This window comes from Tasmannia lanceolata, unplaced genomic scaffold (assembly GCF_043159265.1).
Source record: "Tasmannia lanceolata isolate RefF3 unplaced genomic scaffold, GAP_Taslan_0.1 ptg000013l, whole genome shotgun sequence".
In the NCBI taxonomy this organism is placed as follows: Eukaryota; Viridiplantae; Streptophyta; class Magnoliopsida; order Canellales; family Winteraceae; genus Tasmannia; species Tasmannia lanceolata.
The window spans coordinates 37,091,693-37,110,502 of record NW_027518690.1 but is presented as its reverse complement, the minus strand read 5'-3'; positions in this window follow the sequence as shown (position 1 = coordinate 37,110,502).

The window sequence follows — 18,810 nt, the reverse complement described above, 5'->3', positions numbered from 1 at the left end:
ATATCCGATGTGACATTGTCTTTTAGGCGACATTGTATTTCAGACAACATTTAAGGCAACATATTATCGAGACAACGTTATATCTGAAGGCATAGTTGTATACGAGGCAACATTGTATCCGAGGTGACGTTATATCCTAAGGCATCGTGGTATCCGAAGGCGACATTGTATCCAATGCGACATTATATCCGAGGCAACATTGTATCCAAAGAATTATTATAGCGGAGGCGACATTGTATCTGAGGTGACATTAAATTTGAGGCAACAATGAAGGCAACATATTATCGGGGTGACGTTATATCCGAGGCAACATTGTATCCGAAGGCATCATGGTATCCGAAGGCGACAATGTATCTGAGGCAACATTGTATCTGAGGCTATATTGTATCTGAGGAATTATTATATCTGAGACGACATTGTATCCTAGCCGGCATTGTATTCGAGGCAACAATGTATTTAAGGCGACTTTGAAGGAAACATATTATCGAGGCGACGTTACATCCGTTGGCATAATTGTATCCGAAACAACATATTATCCAAGGCGACGTTATATCCAAAGGCATCGTGGTATCGGAAGATGACACTTTATCCAAGGCTATATTGTATCAGACGAATTGTTATATCCGAAGCGACTTTGTATTTGAGGCGACATTGAAGGCAACATATTATCAAGGCGACGTTATATCCGATTTTCTACCCGAGGCGACATTGTAGCCAAGGCGACATTTTATCCGAAGGCAATGTGGTATCCGAAGGCAACATTGTATCCAAGGCAACATTGTATCCGTGGAATTGTAATATCCGAGGCGACATTGTATCCGAGGCGACATTGTATCCGAGGCGACATTGAAGGCAACATATAATCGAAGCGACTTTATATCGGAGACGACATTGTATCTGAGGCGACATTGTATCCAAGGGGCATTATATCTGAAAGCATCGTGGCATCCGTAGGCGACATTGTATCCGAGGCTATATTTTATCCGAGGAATTGTTACATTCGAGGCGACATTATATCCGAGATGACATTGTATTTGAGGAGATATTGAAGGCAACATATTATCAAGGCGACGTTATATCCGAGGCGACATTGTATCCGATGCGACATTGAAGGCAACATATTATCGAAGCGCCGTTATATGTTAGGCAACAATGTATCCGAGGTGACATTGTATCCGAAAGCATCGTGGCATCCAAAGACAACATTGTATCCGAGGCTATATTTTAACGGAGGAATCTTCTATCCGAGGCGGTATTGTATCCGAGACGGCATTGTATTTGAGGCAACATTAAAGGCACCATATTATCGAAGCGACGATATATTCGAGGCGACATTGTATCCGAGGTGACGTTATAAACGAAGGCATCGTGGTATCCGAAGGCGACATTTTATCCGAGGCTATATTGTATCAAACGAATTGTTATATCTGAGGCGACATTGTATTCGAGGTGACTTTTTATATGAGGCGACATTAAAGGCAACATATTATCAATGCGACGTTATATCCGACGTGATTTTGTACCCGAGGCGACATTGTAGCCAAGGCGACGTTATATCCGAAGGCATCGTGGTATTCTAAGGCAACATTGTATCCATGGTTATATTGAATCCGAGGCGACATTGTATCCGAAGCGACATTGAAGGAAACATATTATCGAAGAGACGTTATAAAGGAGACATTGTATCCGAGGCGACTTTGTATCCAAAGGGACGTTATATCTGAAAGCACTGTGGCATCCGAAGGCGACATTGTATCAGAGGCAACATTGTATCCAAGGCTATATTTTATCCGAGGAATTATTATATCCGAGACGACATTGTATTTGAGGCGACATGAATGAAACATAGTATCGAGAGGACGTTACATCCGTTGGCATAATTGTATCCGAGAAGATCTTATCTGAGGCGCCGTTATATCCGAAGGCATCGTGTTATCTGAAGGCGACATTGTATCCGAGGCTACATTTTATCAGAGGAATTGTTATATCCGAGGCGACCTTGTCTACGAGATGACTTTGTATTTGAGGCGACATTGAAGGCAACAAATTATAGAGGCGACGTTATATACGAGGCCATATTGTACCCGAGGTGACATTTTATCCGAGGCGCCTTTATATCCAAGGCATTGTGGTATCCGAAGGCGACGTTGTATCTGAGGCTATATAGTATCCGAGGAATTATTATATCTGAGGCGACATTAAAGGGAACATATTATCGAGGTGACGTTATATCCGAGGCGACATTGTATCTAAAGGCATCGTAGCATCCGAAGGCGACATTCTATCCGAGGCAACATTGTATCGGATGCTATATTATATCTGAGGAATTGCTATATCAGAGGCGATATTGTATCCGAGGCGACATTGTTTCCGAGGTGACATTGTGTTTAAGGCGCAATAGTGTTCACGTATGGTTGGAGGGGAGTCATTAATAGTAGCAATTGGTGTGTTTTGCGTAATATTAATAATTGGGGGCATGTCATTAGTGATTTCAGGCATAGTGAATTGGTCAGACATTGTTATTAATAATTGGGGGCATGTCATTAGTGACTTTTTGTGGTTTGGGAGATGGGCTATTTATAGTTGAAAAATGGGAAAAACTACCCCTTTGTAGGGTATTAATCAAAGATAAGCAAAGATTAAACTTGATTATGATTTGAGATCAAAATGGCATGGGAATAAGGTCAGATCATGTTTTTTTGTTGTAAATGCGGATTTGGGCGGGATTTGTCATTTTAGGGGACCAAACATTGACTTTTTTATTGGAAATCGAATTTGAGTCTGGAAGTTTGGCAAAATAGCACGACTTAAGAGATTTGAGGCTAGTTGATTGAGGCTACACTATTTTGGGCAAGATTTGGAAGGAATAAGAGGAGATTTGGTGTAATTTTGGCAAAAAATGGGCAAGATATGTTTGGAATGAGAAAAGTCTCGAATTTAGGACTTAATGGCGTGCAAGTGTAAATTTGAATGTTTCTTTATGCTTTTCTGTACTTAAAATAAGAGGGGTATGGCTTGCAAATAATGTGTAAGTGACGGCCATTGTTTTGGTTTTGTTTGGTTTTTTGAAAAAAAAAAGCGTGCTTACACTATATTCTAGAGTGATAACAGTTCTCAAGTTCAGAGGAAAATCTTTTGCCTTCTAGGATTAAAAAAATAAAGACAAATGAAAGATTCAAAAATATTAAGCCATCTTTGCTAAAATCAGAAATCAAGTACATCATGTTTTTGAGTGGGGCTCTAGCTATGATAAGTTTGCTTATGTGGCTACTGGTTCAATTAAACAAGTTCTACAGTATGAGCTAGTTATACCCACATCTAATAGGCAAAATTTATAGGCAGATGAAAATGTTAAAATAGGGAATAAAATAGCATTTCACAATTGATAATGTAGATCGGGCCTCAACAACAGTACCTGCTAGTACCTGCTATCAGGAAAATTTGGAGGCGCAAGAAGATATTCGATTGAAGCATTTCCTTTTGAACAGGGAACTTCATTGCCAGCCTAAAATGGTTTGAAAAACAATTCAAATCATATATTTCTCCAAACAAATTGTAGCATAAATTACATTTTGCAACACTGTTTACCTAGCTAATCAAGACATGTGATACTGATTGTGATATTGTTTAAGAAGATGAAGCATAACCATTTCCATGAGCCTTTTTACTGGAATATGGTATAGTGCAGAAAATATAAAGTAATACACTAAAAATCAGGAAACGCCTCCTAACCACCCCAGACATGCAGAGTCACCCAGTATGGCTAATTTTTCTTAGTGTAGCAACATCCTCTCTCTCCCCCTCTCTACCTGCGAGTCTCCACCACTTACAGGGAAGCTTTTGAGGTAATCATATCTGGTAGTGATTCTTCAGATCAAACTGGCTTCTATTCTAGCTAACCTCGATTGTTGCCATCGCCCTGTGATAAGGTAGAGATCCAAGTTGTGAAACTAACACTGCTTCTTCCCTTGCTAAGTGACATATTTAAATAGGTCCTTTCTTTTGCGGGGATTTATATCCACCGATGCACTCCCCATTTGTTTTTCAAGCTTAAGTTGTGGGGAAGGGAGGAAGTAGAGTTTTATCCTGACTAAGTTCTCTATTTTAACTTTGGATTTTATTTAAAAGGTAAAAGAATTCAATTTTACCAATATACTTCGAGGATTTTCCTTTCTTTTAAACTCTGAACAGACAACCCTATTATGAATTATTAAGTGGACTAGAGTCAAATTCTTGCTCCTCCTTTTATGTAAAAAAAAAAAAAAAAATTCTATGTCAACAGCTACCAATGCAATACAATCCTCCGCTACCCCCCCCCCCCCCCCCGCTCCCCACACACACACACACAAAAGGAGTTTCCATGAATATAGAAATGGAAATTCTTTGCCTTGATTTTTAGAGTATTTCTCCAACACAACCATGAAATTGTGGAACGCTAAATGCTCCTCTTTGCATTTATTATTTGAGGGCAAATCCATCTGAAGTAGTTAATCAACTAACAAATAAAATCTAGTATCAGCTCCCATTTAGGGATGAAAAGGACCACCTAATCTGATTCAACAATTCCCAAAGGAGTAATGCCAATTCTATTACTATGAGAAGGAAGGTCAACAGGTCGGAGACGAGGAAAGAGGGAACCTGACTCATGCTTATTTGCAAATGATCACAACACTTTCTTACCAACTTAGCAAAATTAAAATAGCTAACATCACCAAACCAATGGTGCCACAAGCTGTATCTGAGACTGATGAGTGCCTAGAGACCCCTTGCTACAGACGGCATTTATTTCTTCCAACCGAGATTAGCCCCTTGTGATGCTGCCCCCTGTCATCTCCTTGCCCAACCAAAAAAGTATCACCATAAACACATCATCATGGAGAAAATGAAGAATTTAAGGGAAATCATTTGATAATTGGACAACGAATATAAGGTTTTCATCGTCTTAGATCAAGAAATACATTAAGAAGATAATCTCCCTTATTAAAAAAAGTTGAGCTGAATGCAAATCCTCTGTGTTATTGGTATCGTACTTCCATGACTCAAACAAATAGCAAGATCTATGGCACCATGATCAGTCACCTGTTTATTGCTCCAGATTTATGTGACAACTACAGAATGAGTGAAGAAGAATGGATGACAATTCAAATCAAAACTAATGTCTGTAGAATCGGTGAATGTGGGGCATTTCTTTGGACACAAGCAACTAGATTCACATCTGTAATTTCTAAAAAAGTATTTTAGTTTCTACATAAATAATCCCCTTGGCCTTTGGTTAACTTTAAATCTACAAGGAAAAAACTAATTTGATCTTGGCCAACAAAAAAGAGACACGGAACTGCATGTGCAAACCAATCAGAAAGAAATACAAGCTCCTAAAACATGAAAGGTTCCTCAAATCAGTTGCAGAGAGAATATATAAGAGGTTAAGCAGTGAGCAAAAACGAACACTGAGTAGTAGCAACAACAGAGTCAAATTATTAGGCTTTAGAAACATTGGTGTTTCCAATTAATTACCTTTGAATTGACAACCTTTGGGAGAAATTCACGTGTTGTTTCTGAAAAAAATTGAAAAAGCTCAAGCGTGCCATCTATTCCAAATTCCTGCCAAAGCAGTAGTGCGAGTATTATGGAAGTGGAATGGGATCCATAAAGGCTTTCATAGAAAAGAAAAAATAAAGATGCATACCCAATTCAATCCTCCATTCAACAACAAGTTGTTACGGGAAATTCTGTACCAGTGCCTCCATCCTTATAGTCAAATAAAGAGTGGAAGTCCTCCCCACCAGTAGATTTTGGATATCTTGAAGAAGACCTGACTGTAATTGCATGCTTTGAATGTCATATAGAATCAATCGTACCCTACAAATTAAGTTACATGGAAGTGAAGCGGTTAAGTCCACAAATATGGCATCCACAAATGCTAGACATAATGAGGTTACATGGCAGTGAAGCAGTGAATTCCACAAATATGGCATCCACAAATGCTAGACATGAATTCTATGTCTTTCAAAGAAGTCTACGGACAACATTTTATTTCCCAAATTAAGAATTTATTTCACAATCCATATTGCCTACCAACAATGTCCACTCAGGTACAAAGTTCTTTTTCTTCCCTCTCACGTTCACAGATAAATAGATATCAAATGTTTTGCAGTGGTAAATATGTACCGAATCTCATGAGTTTCTCCTGGTTATTCAAGTGTATAAAGAAGTCTAGGGTGAAACTTAATCTGTTTTCGGCCTTATGTCTGCAAATGTAGTCGGTCTAGATGCACTAATATAGCACCAACCGCCCTATGTTACCACCAGCATGCTGGTATGAATCATGATCTAGCATCAGTATAGTATGGATATGATTAGGAGAAACCCTAAATGAAGAATTGAGCATATGACTCTGAACAGATATGCAGTGAGGGCCATGAGGTTTGTATCATTCCAGTTGTAAAGCATACATTTATACTTCTTTTTTAACAAAACTTCCCTATAAAGTCAAGTAAATATTAGATTTGACGGTTTCTCTCCTAAAATGTAGTCGAATAGTGAGAAGATGCACGCTCTAGAGAATCCAGATGTGGCATAGGCATAGTCATGCTAGTAAGCAGTACTTATGTAGTGCAGATATTCAAGTCCAACTTAAGTATCCTGTAACATAGGCCAGTTAGCATGGGTATCTTCATCCAAATTTTGTAGGTAGGCTTGTATCCAGCATCCAGTCACAGGTAAACAAACTCCTGTTCTCCAATTGTTGGTCATTATATACACTTTAACTGTTTACAAAATGTACAACCAATAGGCAACTTGTTCAATTGGCTGAAACTGACAAATACTTTGCTAACAAGAAATAAGCACACCGGTGGTGCCATCCAGACAGAAAGGAAGGTCTTTCACTTTTTGGTATGAATCCCATCAACTCCGAAGTCTTATCGGCTAATGTTAGCAAGGAGGTTGACTGGTGGCCTGACTCTGGGATGATCTCCTCATCATTAGAGGGAGGGTCCCGTCTTTATCTATTTCGGGTAAGGAGGTGGAAACGAGGTTGGATACCCTAAAAGCTTTCTTGATAGGCAGGAAGAAGAACACTTTTGGGACCCTAAACGAACTTTGGATGTGGGCTCAAGGAGCTTGGGATATCCCTTCCCTTCCTTGCCCATGTACCTTGTCAAAGGACGAAGTTCTGTTTATATTTGAATCGGAGGAGGCTGCCGAGATCCTGGCCAACGGAACTGAGGTCTGGGGTAATCATTTGTATTCTCTGTCCACCTGGAGTCGAGAATATGTTCAAGGTACAGAAGCTCTTTGGGTTTACTTCCATGGTGTCCCATTACATGTATGGGCTACTTCAACGGTTAAAGCCTTAGGACATCTGTTTGGGCTGGTTCTGGAGGTGAAAATGGAAGGGAGCCATAACCAGTGTATGAACTTTGTGTCCGCTAAAATCATTGCTCCACGGTCCAGTTATCCCCTTCCTTTGTTAAGGTACGAATCTCAGGTCATTGTTACATAATCGGAATCGAAGTCCAGGATATTGGGCCTCAGTTGGGCTCCGACACTGCTCATTGTGAGTCCTCCCACTATTCGGGGCTACTGCTCTCCTTGGTGGCAGGATCTGTGATGGATCGTAATCCGATTTTGGAAAGTCAGCTATCGACGCAGGTGATCAGGCCCCCATTGTCTTCTTGGGGATCCAGGGCAGGAGGCATGTTGATCCTTTGGGGCGCGCTTATTTGAATTCAAATTTCACTCTTCAGTCGAAGTGGCAGGAAAACTGCAGGGTGATTTTCCTCCCCCTGTCTGTTTCCCTCTTTGATTGACGGATGTGCCTTGGGATCATCAAACAAGCAACCTGGACAAGAATGCCCTTTACCTATTGGAGCTGGTCCCACTAAAGAAGGTTTCAGGGTGGAGGGTCTCTCTCCTAAATAACCACCTAAGCGTGTTAGACCTGCAAGTACTTTGATCGTAAGGGAAGGCTTGCGAGGCCAAGGAAAGTGTTGGGAGTCATTAAACCTGGGACTCCTAGCCTATATTTTTCTGGGTCTTATTCAGGGTCAAAGCCTAGATCTCGAAAGCTTAATCCTGGCTAAGTTTGGGTGCAAAGATCTGAACCTAACCTGTCCGATCTTCATGGGGGGTACCATCGAGGAAACCTACTAAAGAAAAAGCCGGATATTCCCAAAATGTTTCCTTCAGAAGGGCTGAAGAATAAAAGTAAAAACAGTGCCAGGGCCCCTATGAGTAGGGCTAGCAATTTCACCCGAAAAAGAGGGGATCCGCCCCGCCCCGCCCCGTTTGGGGAGGGGGATTCCCCGATTTGATAGGGGAAGGGGAATTTAAAAATTCCCCGGTGCGGGGAGGGGAAGGGGAAGTAGTTGTCCCCTCCCCGCCCCGCCCCTCCCCGCTCGCCCCGTTAATCAATGCCATTTTTTTGTATATTTTTAAGTGTTTTTTTTGTAGGAAAACTACTAGAAACTCTGTGGATCGGCTACAAGATTCCCCCAAACATAAACTTAGCTTGTCTTTTCCTTTTAATTAGCTTCTGAGAGCATTTTGGGAACTATAATAACCTTTTGACAGATGTTGAAATAATAAAGACAAGCTGAGTATATGCCATTATCAAAAAATCGTAGTGCCAACATCGGTGGCGAAAATAAAATAATAAAATAATAAATTGCATTTTTATTTTGGTTAGGGACTTAGGGTTTCCTTAATTCCTTCCCACGAAAGAAACATTGCTCAGGTTAGGGACACAGTTCACTTTTTGCATTTTGATGATTCCCAAGCCTCTGAACATTGCTCAGGCATCTATTTGGGTTTATAACGCCTGTTGGTGCGACTGCTGCGAGGGCACTCAAGAGTCAAGTCAGTACTTCAAGGGATTTTGCTATCTTCTGAAGAGTAAGAAATATATCTCCTTCGTCTACAAGTATGTTAGTTTATAACATTTTTATATATTGAAATTGCATCAAGTTGATTAGGGACACCCATCATTAGTGTATCAATGACTAAAGAGAGGGTGATGTTGGAGTGGGACGGGGCGGGGCGGGGATTTTGTCCCCGAAGGATGCGGGGAGGGGAAGGGGATTAGATATTCCCCGCGGGGAGGGGAGGGGGATTCCCCACCATCCCCGCAAAGGGGAGGGGAAGGGGAGGGGGGGAATTCCCCGCAAAGGGAAAGGGGTAGGGGACCCCAACATCCGGCCCCGACCCACCCCGTTGCCAGCCCTACCTATGAGGTGTGGCTGGCCTTCCTAGTTACCCAAGGCTTGTGCCGCTTTTGGATGAAGGTTCCTTGGAGTCTCCCTAGTCTCTGGTTGGGGAGAAATTAGATGGTGTGTCGGATTGGGGATAGTATCGAGAAAGGGTACACTTATCTATTTAATGACTCTGATGTTGGTATCGTAGAGATGGTGCTACTTGGAGAAATGATTACCTTCGGTTGAAAAAAGGAAGAATTAAGAGATCTGTTTTGGGACAAGGATATGAGCCATATAAAAACCTTTTGATTAAAGTATTCAACTTGCTACTGTTTTTTGTATCATTGGAAGTCGAAAGGGTCTCCTCGATTTGGGTCAGATGGAAATGAGTACTACAGCTCCATAAATTCCCATTTATTGCAGGATGAGGCCTTGAAGTAAGTTTAGTCACCTTTCTCGTCCCTTCGCTTCCTTTGTAATAAAAAGGGCAGAGGAAAAGAAAAATAGAAGAAGACCAGATGGAAAATTTGAATGATACTTCCTCAATCCCTTCTTCTTCCTCGAATACTCTGGTATTGGGTCGAAAGAGGAAACGGGCCGTGGACTTAATAGAGATGGAGGAAACCCTGTGTAGGATAAAAGCTTTGGCTTATAATGAAGAGTTGCCGTCCAAATTATCACCAACACCGAGAGAAGTCATTAGGGACTTCCTGAAGAGGCAATGGAAGCTATTTGAAGAGTCAGCCAATAGGAAGCGGGGAGTCTTCTTTAGCATAACCGGGTCGCACAATGTTAAAGAAACTAATTCGCCTATGCACAAGCACCCCTTTTTTACCAAATTCCTAGCGGATGAAAAGAATCTGAGGTTGCTATGATGGGAAGCAGATAAGGTGAAGGGGATTCAGAAGCTGGAGGTTAGGATCAAACGGAAAAAGGCACCCGAACAAAAGGATCCAAACGATGAGGAGCTCTCGGCTATCATTCTGGATGAGGAGGTTTTTGCATCCGAGATTGAGCAACTTCTGTCGGAATTACGCTCGGCTATCGTTCTGGATGAGGAGGTTTTTGCATCCGAGATTGAGCCACTTCTGTCGGAATAACAAAAATGCTCATCTTAAGGGGCGTTTATTCAAGATCTTTATTAGAAGATTGTACAGGTTCTTTGATAAGTATATATCAAGGTTCTGTAAGGTTCTTTAGGGACCTTGGAATAGAGGCATTTTGATTTTTGGTTGGTGATAGTTTCAGAAGGATCTAATTCGAAGGATGGGATGACTATGAAGTGTAATGAAGCCGGTTATGCAGATTAGTGTATACACTAATCTTATGCAGGATGGGACAACAATGAAGGATGGGACAATTGCAACAATGAAAATTACCCTTACTTAGCATTAGTGTTTAGTGCACTAAAAATGGAAGCTAAGGACACTTAGCATACACTAAGATTATGAAGGACACTTAGCATACAATAGTCATCCCATCCTTCATTGTTGGCTTCGTTATCATCTAGTTATTCAATGAAATCTTATGCTAACTATCTATTAGTGTTTAAACTAGATATCCAAGGGCTATATTTGGCGCAAAACACTTGGACATTCATGAAATCTTAGGTACAATTCTTCTAAAATACACTTCTTTAAAAATGGTTGTACAACAATTACAACAATAGCTAGGTTTTACCAAAAAACTTTATAAGGAAGTGTATTTTAACTGAAGGAAAATCAAAACATTTGCTTCTGGTTATCGAACCCAATCTTAAATACTCAATGACTTCGTACACTCAATAACCAAATTATCATGCTCAACCAAGGGTTCTTCCTGAGTATTGGGTGATTGGTGCCGAGTGCGAAGTCCCGGGGAAGGAGAGGATGGGTGTCAGGCACCTCTCCTCTTCCTTTCCATGGTAGAACTAAGCTTGAAGAGCAAGAGAGGTTACTTCTTCCATGGTGGAATTTTCTCTCAGGTTTTCTCTCGTCTTTTAGAAGGAGAAGAGAGCTCTTAGTTTACGTGTCCCTTTCCTCGTTTGCATGTTTCCTTATGTACCAGTTGCATGTGACCTTTCCATTTTTTTTACATGCCACGTGGATTCTCTTAATCATTTGAAAGAGAGTCTTAGATCTTTTGATTGGGCGTTGTGTTGGTTACCACAAAAGATCAATAGCATATTTGGCGGATGAATTATGCATGTTGATCGTAGCTAGTTGCGATGATGAAGGATAATAAGAGATCTTTTCGGATAAGCATGGGACACGTGGCATGATCTTACGGTTACACCATTTTTACCCCATCACTAAGGCTTTTACCCATGACATATGACGTAACAATGCAAAAGAGAATCTCTTTTCTAACTAACTACCCATCTTGATACAAATCTAGGATATTTAAAGAAAACCTAAAAATAATTGACTTTCTTTAAAAAAAAAGATTTGAAAGGTTAGTTATTTTGATAAAGACACCCCTTTCAAGAATGTACTCACAACTTAAATATTAGTAATGACACCCCTTTTTAAGAACTAACAATAACACAGATATTGATAACGACACTCTGATTTCAAATAACTAAATATAACATCACTATTGATAATGACACTCCGTTCAAAGAATTTAAAAAAAATAACAAGTGTGTGTGCGTGAGAGAGAGCATGGGTTCGGGTGTTAGAGGATTGAAGCGCCATGACGATCTCTAAATATCGTCTTCAGATTGTTAGAGAAAGTTGACGTTGGAGATGGTGGAAAATAGAACTGATATGCTTCAAAGCGCATAGTCGCTTTCCTTAAGATGATATTCGCCCCCCACCAGTAGTGTGCAAGGGGAACCAAGAATTCTCCTTCAAGATACAATGAAGCCTAGTGAATTCTTCACATTGTTGACGTTTGGCACTAAACACTAATGCTAACTAGCGGATTACCAAACTAAGGGTAATTTTTAATGTCAACAGTGTCCCAGAGAAGCTTGACCAGAGTCATGATGAGGGTTCTGAATTTCAGTACGAATTGGGAAGTCTTGCCCCCGGACCCGAGCTAACATAACAGGGGGACAACTTGCCACTGTGGAATAGTTATTTTGGCAGAAATGAAGCTCATGCAATAGTTATGGCCCAAGACAGATTAAAGGTTTTTTTTATTGGTAACTAACTATTACCACCAATGCTAACTATTACCAAAAATCCTGACTGTACTACTACCACCAATCCTAACTATTGTCTCCAACTCATCTTATACTAACTATTACCCCCATTTGGGCCTTAACCCCTTGACTTTATAAAATAAAGCACTGGTTTTAGGGATGGGGTGAGGAAATTAGGTGTGTAATGGTTTGATTTCCTCCGCCTTGATTTTGTTTATTTTTTCTTCTTTATTCTATTTTTATCTCTTGTATTTTTTGGTGGAACATCTCGGTCTCCCTTCTTTATTGAATGAATTTTGCAATCATTCAAAAAAAAAGGTTGAAGAGTCCGCGCTCGATCATCCATTTGGTTCCGTATCGTTCCTTCAGCCATTAGATCATATGGTTCCATCTTTTTCCTTCAGCTGTTAGATCATATCGCTCTGATACCAAATTGGTACGGCCTTTTCTACGAGTCCCTGCTATTTTGAAGGAAAGAGAACATATTAGGCTTGGTTAGAGAGTCGCCTACACTAGTAAAAAAGAGAGTTGCATGACGTCTAATCATTCATTGAATAATGCTTTTAAATACAAAGTAATTCCAAATGGAGTCCTACTCCTAATATAATCTATTACTAAATAAGTTATACCTATCACCCACATCTTTTCCGATTATCTCTCTACCTAAGAGACCTACTTGAACTTGGATAACCACACCCAACAACCTAAACTTTCATTTAACCATGAAACTTCCCAAGAGCCATATGATTAGACCACATCTTCCGATAATCCTACCTGACAAAAAAACCACATGTATCATAATCCTAGTATGGTAAGAGTTGGAGCAGTGCTTAGGAACTTCATAGGAGCAGTGATAAAAGTGCTTTCCTTACTTCAGCATTTTCCAAGTCAAAACTATTGTGTCCGCATAGAGAGTAATCTAGGAATTTTGTTTGCTTTAAGATGATTGCCAGGTTCCTGGAGAGTGGTTTATTTATGTTAGATGTATTGGATCTGAGCGAAACATAGTCCCATATTTCAAGCATATTGCAAGATATTGCCAAAGAGGGAGTAGAGAGAGAGTCTTATAGTTGGAAATATTGTCCCTCTCTACAAGAAGTTGTTTTCATATATATTTTTAATGTTTCTGCAACGGACAGCACATCATGTCTCAATTTCTAATGTATGACATTTGTTGTACTTCTATGGCCCTGATTAATAATATTGTTCCCACAAGCTTTCAGATTTCGATTTCCATATGGGTCCATTCCACAGGATGTAAAGACAGGGTAAGACATTCATTTATCCCCTACAAAAAAGTGGCGGCTGCTCCAGCCATTAAGTCATACAACTTACCCCCATGCGGGGAAAAGCAACTTACCACCTTGCTGGCCATTTAACCCAAAGTGGGGTAAGTCGCATACCCACTTAGAGATAGTAATTGGAAACGGTCTCTCTCTCTCTCTCTCTCTCTCTCTCTCTCTCTCTCTCTCTCTCTCTCTCAATAGCCAGTCGTGCTTAGGAACGGATCATGGAGTGAGGCCTACTTACTTTGATGATCTAAACCATCCATTTAGTTGTCCTCGCCATAGATAGATCATGGCCTAAAAATATTCTTCGGGAAATGATCCTAGCCCTCTGATCTACTTGGTGTAAAAATCCGGCTCAAAAAAGTTATACATTTACACATACAATATGTGGTAAATGGTACCGTGGAAATCAAATACCCTTCTTAGTTTATCTTGCACATTTAAATAGTTCAAAGTAGATTCATGTGTTTCAGATTTGACAAAAATGGAAACATGCCAGTTTCAGATGGAAATTTAAGTAGAAATCTTGAAAAATCACAATAACATATGGAAACGTGCAAATGATACAGTTAAGAAGAAACTTCAGGACATGCTAAAATAAGCACAATTACACACTAAAAAAACATCACATTAGTCAATCATTTCAAAAAAAAATCATGTAAGTAAAAAGCAACTCATAATGGATTAACAACATCAAATATTTAATAACATAGGATGCCATTCATGTCTGATAATTCACTACAAACCCACCACATTTCATATGTAATTTAGATAAATATGTATACATAATGCATACACCACATTTCACATGCAATTCATATGAATATAATTATGTAACACATTGGTATAGTATACCACTAGTACAGTTACAATTTTTGTTTCGGTGTGCATTTTTGGTTTCGATATGCATTTCAGTGGGCATGGAAACGGAAACAATTCCGTCATTTCACTTCGGTTTAGTGGAAATATAAAACCATGGTTACCAGTTATCTCTCACAAAAATTCTCTATTTTACTGGCACAAAGGATAGGAGGGAGAGAGTACCTCATAGACTTAACAATTGCATTCATGGTCATGAACGTCAGCCCAGCTACGTACTACTTGGCGGAGTATGGTTGGTCCCCTATCAATCCAGCCCTTGGTAGAAAAATTGGGAATATATATATATATATATATATATATATATATATATATATATATATATATATATATAGAGGAATGGATACTAAGGATTTTTTATTTTTTTTTGTTGAAAAATCTGTAACAGCGACGAGTGTACTTTGGTGGAAAAGTAGACTATTACACTCCCTTCCAAATGAAAAATACCCATCCAATCCCGTCACTTTGGCAGCCCGCCACGCGTGAATACATCTATCTATCTTCTTGCCACCCGTACAATTCTTTATTTTTATAATACAGTTTGGTAGAGACTAGAAGCTGCCACGCATGGGAGGAGAGACGTGTCCAGCTCTCCATGAAAGACATGCTCAAGAAACCTCTCCACCTGCACCACCCCCCTCTCTCTCTCTCTCCCGAACAAAACCCAGTTGGATTTTGCATGGGAGATCTTCCATTAGTTTCATTTTGTAGAAACTTTTAGTGGTTTTTTTAAACTATTCAACAGTTTAATGTCTTCAAAGTTGCAGATTTTGGGGAAATGGGAAAGGTTGGTTTCTATTCTTGCAAGGGTGAAGTTCTTGCCATGGATTCACGCCCCTGTTGCAGGAAGCTAGGGTTTGAAGGGTAGGTCTTTTATGGTTTCATTTTAGGGTAATTCTATCCCAAAACCTTCTCTCTCTAATATATTTTTCACGTTTTTTAATTTATTTTCAATATTTTTTGAGGATTTTAATGTTTGTTGGGTTGATTTTCAGGATTTCGAATCTATTTAGGAGATGTATTCCTCAGTGCAAGCGGCCAATTTAAAAAGGCTTCTATGGTTTCATTTTAGGGTCATTCCCTCCCAAAAGTCCAAAACCTTCTATCTTTAATATGTTTTTTCACGTTTTTTAATTTGTTTTCGATATCTTTTTATTCAATCTCTCTCTCTCTCTCTCTCTCTCTCTCTCTCTGGTTGCAGAATTCGGTGAACCAAGGAGTCACAGCTGCACGGAATGAGATATGCAGCAGATAACAAAGCCTCTCCCCTTATATGTTTGATGATATTCCCAAATCAGGGCAGTATCTGTTCCTTCCACTTATTGTATTTTAGGCCATAGATACATCTTACTCTTTCTTTCACTTCTTATAGATTTTCCAGCAAACCCCCATTTCTTTAAGAATTAAGGCTCTTAAGAATTGCGGATTGGGTTTTTTTAAGAGTTAGGGTTCTTCTTTGGATTATCAGGTTCTTAGAACGGATAGAAGTTAGTTTTTATGTTAATAAAAAGAGTGTAAGGAAAACTTTGCATTACCATGTGGTTGCCCAATTTCTTGTGGGTGTTATTTATATCTTCAAAAATGTCCAGAATAGATTCAACAAGATATGTAATATTACATCTTAGAAAACATAAGAATTAGGCGGGCTAAAGTGGTGTGTCCGTACATGAGCACTTTGATGCTAAGGATTCAAGAACCCACTAGGAAAAATCAGTGCATTTGAATGTTACACTTGACGCTACAGTTTACGGTGGTTTGCAATCTAGCTCATGTCATTTTCTGTTATTTCCGTTTCATAAAAATATCTTTCTCTACTATATGCATCATCATCAGTCATATTCCATAAGGGCCCGTTTGGATGCCAAGAAGATTTTGATTTGGATTTCTCACATTTGCAGCCCTTTTTGCATTGTAATTTGGATCGGATCAAATTCTTGGATTTCTAATTCAGCAGCTGACAGTGAAAAAAATCAGATTTCTAAATTTGCTGTGGAAATAAGAAATTGGAAATCCAAAGATCTGGCAGTTTTCTTCACTCTCTTTGCTCCTCAACCTCTCCCCTCCACTAGGAAGTACCCCCTTCCCTCTCTGTCTCCCTCTGCATGAGCTGCCGGATCTATTCATTTTGTATTCAAAACTCAATTTCAAATCCAAATACAAAACGGGAGGTATCCAAACGGGCCCTAAATGATACTAGGCATTCAAGATTCCACAAGGGAAGACATTGGGGTTACAATTCCTTATTTCCTCTTATGACAGAATCCATCTGGTTTCCACCATGTTCTTACTATGTCATTTGATTACCCTGTTTTACGTGTTGTTCGTATAGGTCTCTTGAGTTTTCATGTTTGATATTGGCTTTGCATGATTTTGCTGTCTGATCATTCATGGAGACAAAGTAGAACATTGGAGATATTGGCTTTTGTTAGAGTTGATTTGAACGTGCCGGCTACCTATTTGGTAAAAGCACCCACATCTCTTCCCTTTGATTCTCTTTAACTTTCTTTTTTGGTTGTATTTTGTTTTACTGAAATGGAATTTTTAATCACTTCTTGGGGTTTGAAGGACTATTTTTTTTATGACGAAAAAGGCTTTTATTAGAGTTGATTTGAACGTACTGGCTACCCATTTGGTAAAAGCACCCACATATCTTCCCTTTTATTCTCTTTAGGTTTCTTTTTTGGTTGCATTTTGTTTTACTGAAATGGAATTTTTAATCAGTTCTTGGGGTTAAAGGACTATTGTGTTGATTGTTTTAATGGTCTGATTGTTTTGGATTTTGATTCACAATAGCTTTTCAAAATTCAAAACAAACGGGGCATAAATGGAACTTTTTTTTGTAATGTTGCTTTTTCTTCTGATGAGCATACTAAACTCTATCTTGGCTTAGTGTATAATCTTCTTTGTTTTAATTCCCTTTTCTTCAATGAAGGTTTTGGCACAGAGGGTTTGAAGGAGGATGTGATGAAAGGATTGGTGATTCTCTGCAATCAAAAGGAGAGTTTGCCTCCCCTCTACCTCTTTTATCTTTTAATAAGAATGTTCACATATGAATAGTCCTGGCCTAAAAATAGGGGTGGAGATACCCTATGTCATCAAAAAAAATTGTTTACATATTGAGCAAACAACATAAATAACTTTTAGAAACATAACTTCAACACGGTTGTTTCTACTGGCAAGAGGAGTTCTTTTTTTTTTTTGAATGGTTTGTTCTTCTTTTAATGCTATTGCACCCACAAAGCATTTATACTGCATTCACTAAAGGAAGTGGAATTTGCCAAAATCATGCTTAACAAGTGAATAGTATTATCTGACGCCTGATGCATCTTTCATTTTTAGATATTTTATTAATAATTGACATGGGATTTGAAGTAGTTATAGCACAGAGGATCAAACTGATCAGGTTCCATTGAATGCCCTTTTCACTATTTGCTTCTGATCTTTGTTCTTAAGGTAATTTGACTTTCAATTTTTTGTTCCTTGCAGGCGAGAGAAGGATTAGTGCCCTTACAAAGGGGGGAAATTATTGGGTCTGTTCATCTCTACAATGCGCAAGCAGCAGTTCCGAAGGGTTAATTCAACCTCCACAAAGAAAGGGTCTATTTGCAACACCTATAGATATTCACTGAAACAAAAATAGAAGTATGGTCCAAAAAATTCTGCATCCAATCCTTGAATTTCCTTTCCTCTCTTTACTTTGTCTGTATTCATCAAGATTTCCTATCTATTTTCATTTCCTTTCCTACTCTTTATTGCTGCCCCTGCTGCTTGCTGTTGCTTCCAAATTAAACAAAGGTTAGACAAATTTTAAAAAACCTTTTCTTGGCTATCTGGATTTGAGTAGATTGATGTGGGCTTTTTCTATTGTTTTCCTTAAGACTAGCATGTTCTATCTTTTATATCTCTTAAGTGTTTGTATTCCTACATGTTTTATATAGGAAGCTTATGTAAAATATGATCTTATTTGTGTTTCTGGAAAACAGAGTAATAAGATATCTTTTGAGTATTATACAGGGAATATGATAAATCGGTTTTATTTCAAAGAGGATTTTGGTTTATCAAGGTGGTGCAGCTCTAACATGATTGACTTACAGAGTTCTTTCATTTGTTTCCAGTTTATAACTGAGAGATATCTTTATTTGGTTGTGGAGTTAGTCGCGCTATCTTTCTTCCATAAGTAAGCTATTTATGTCTTTGTCGTTCATTAATAATGCAAATAAACAAATCTAGATATGAATATGAGAAGATTAAATCCCAAAAAAATTGCAGAGAAGAAACAAAGGGTACTAAAACCCTTTCAAAAGTTGCAAATGTTGGGGAA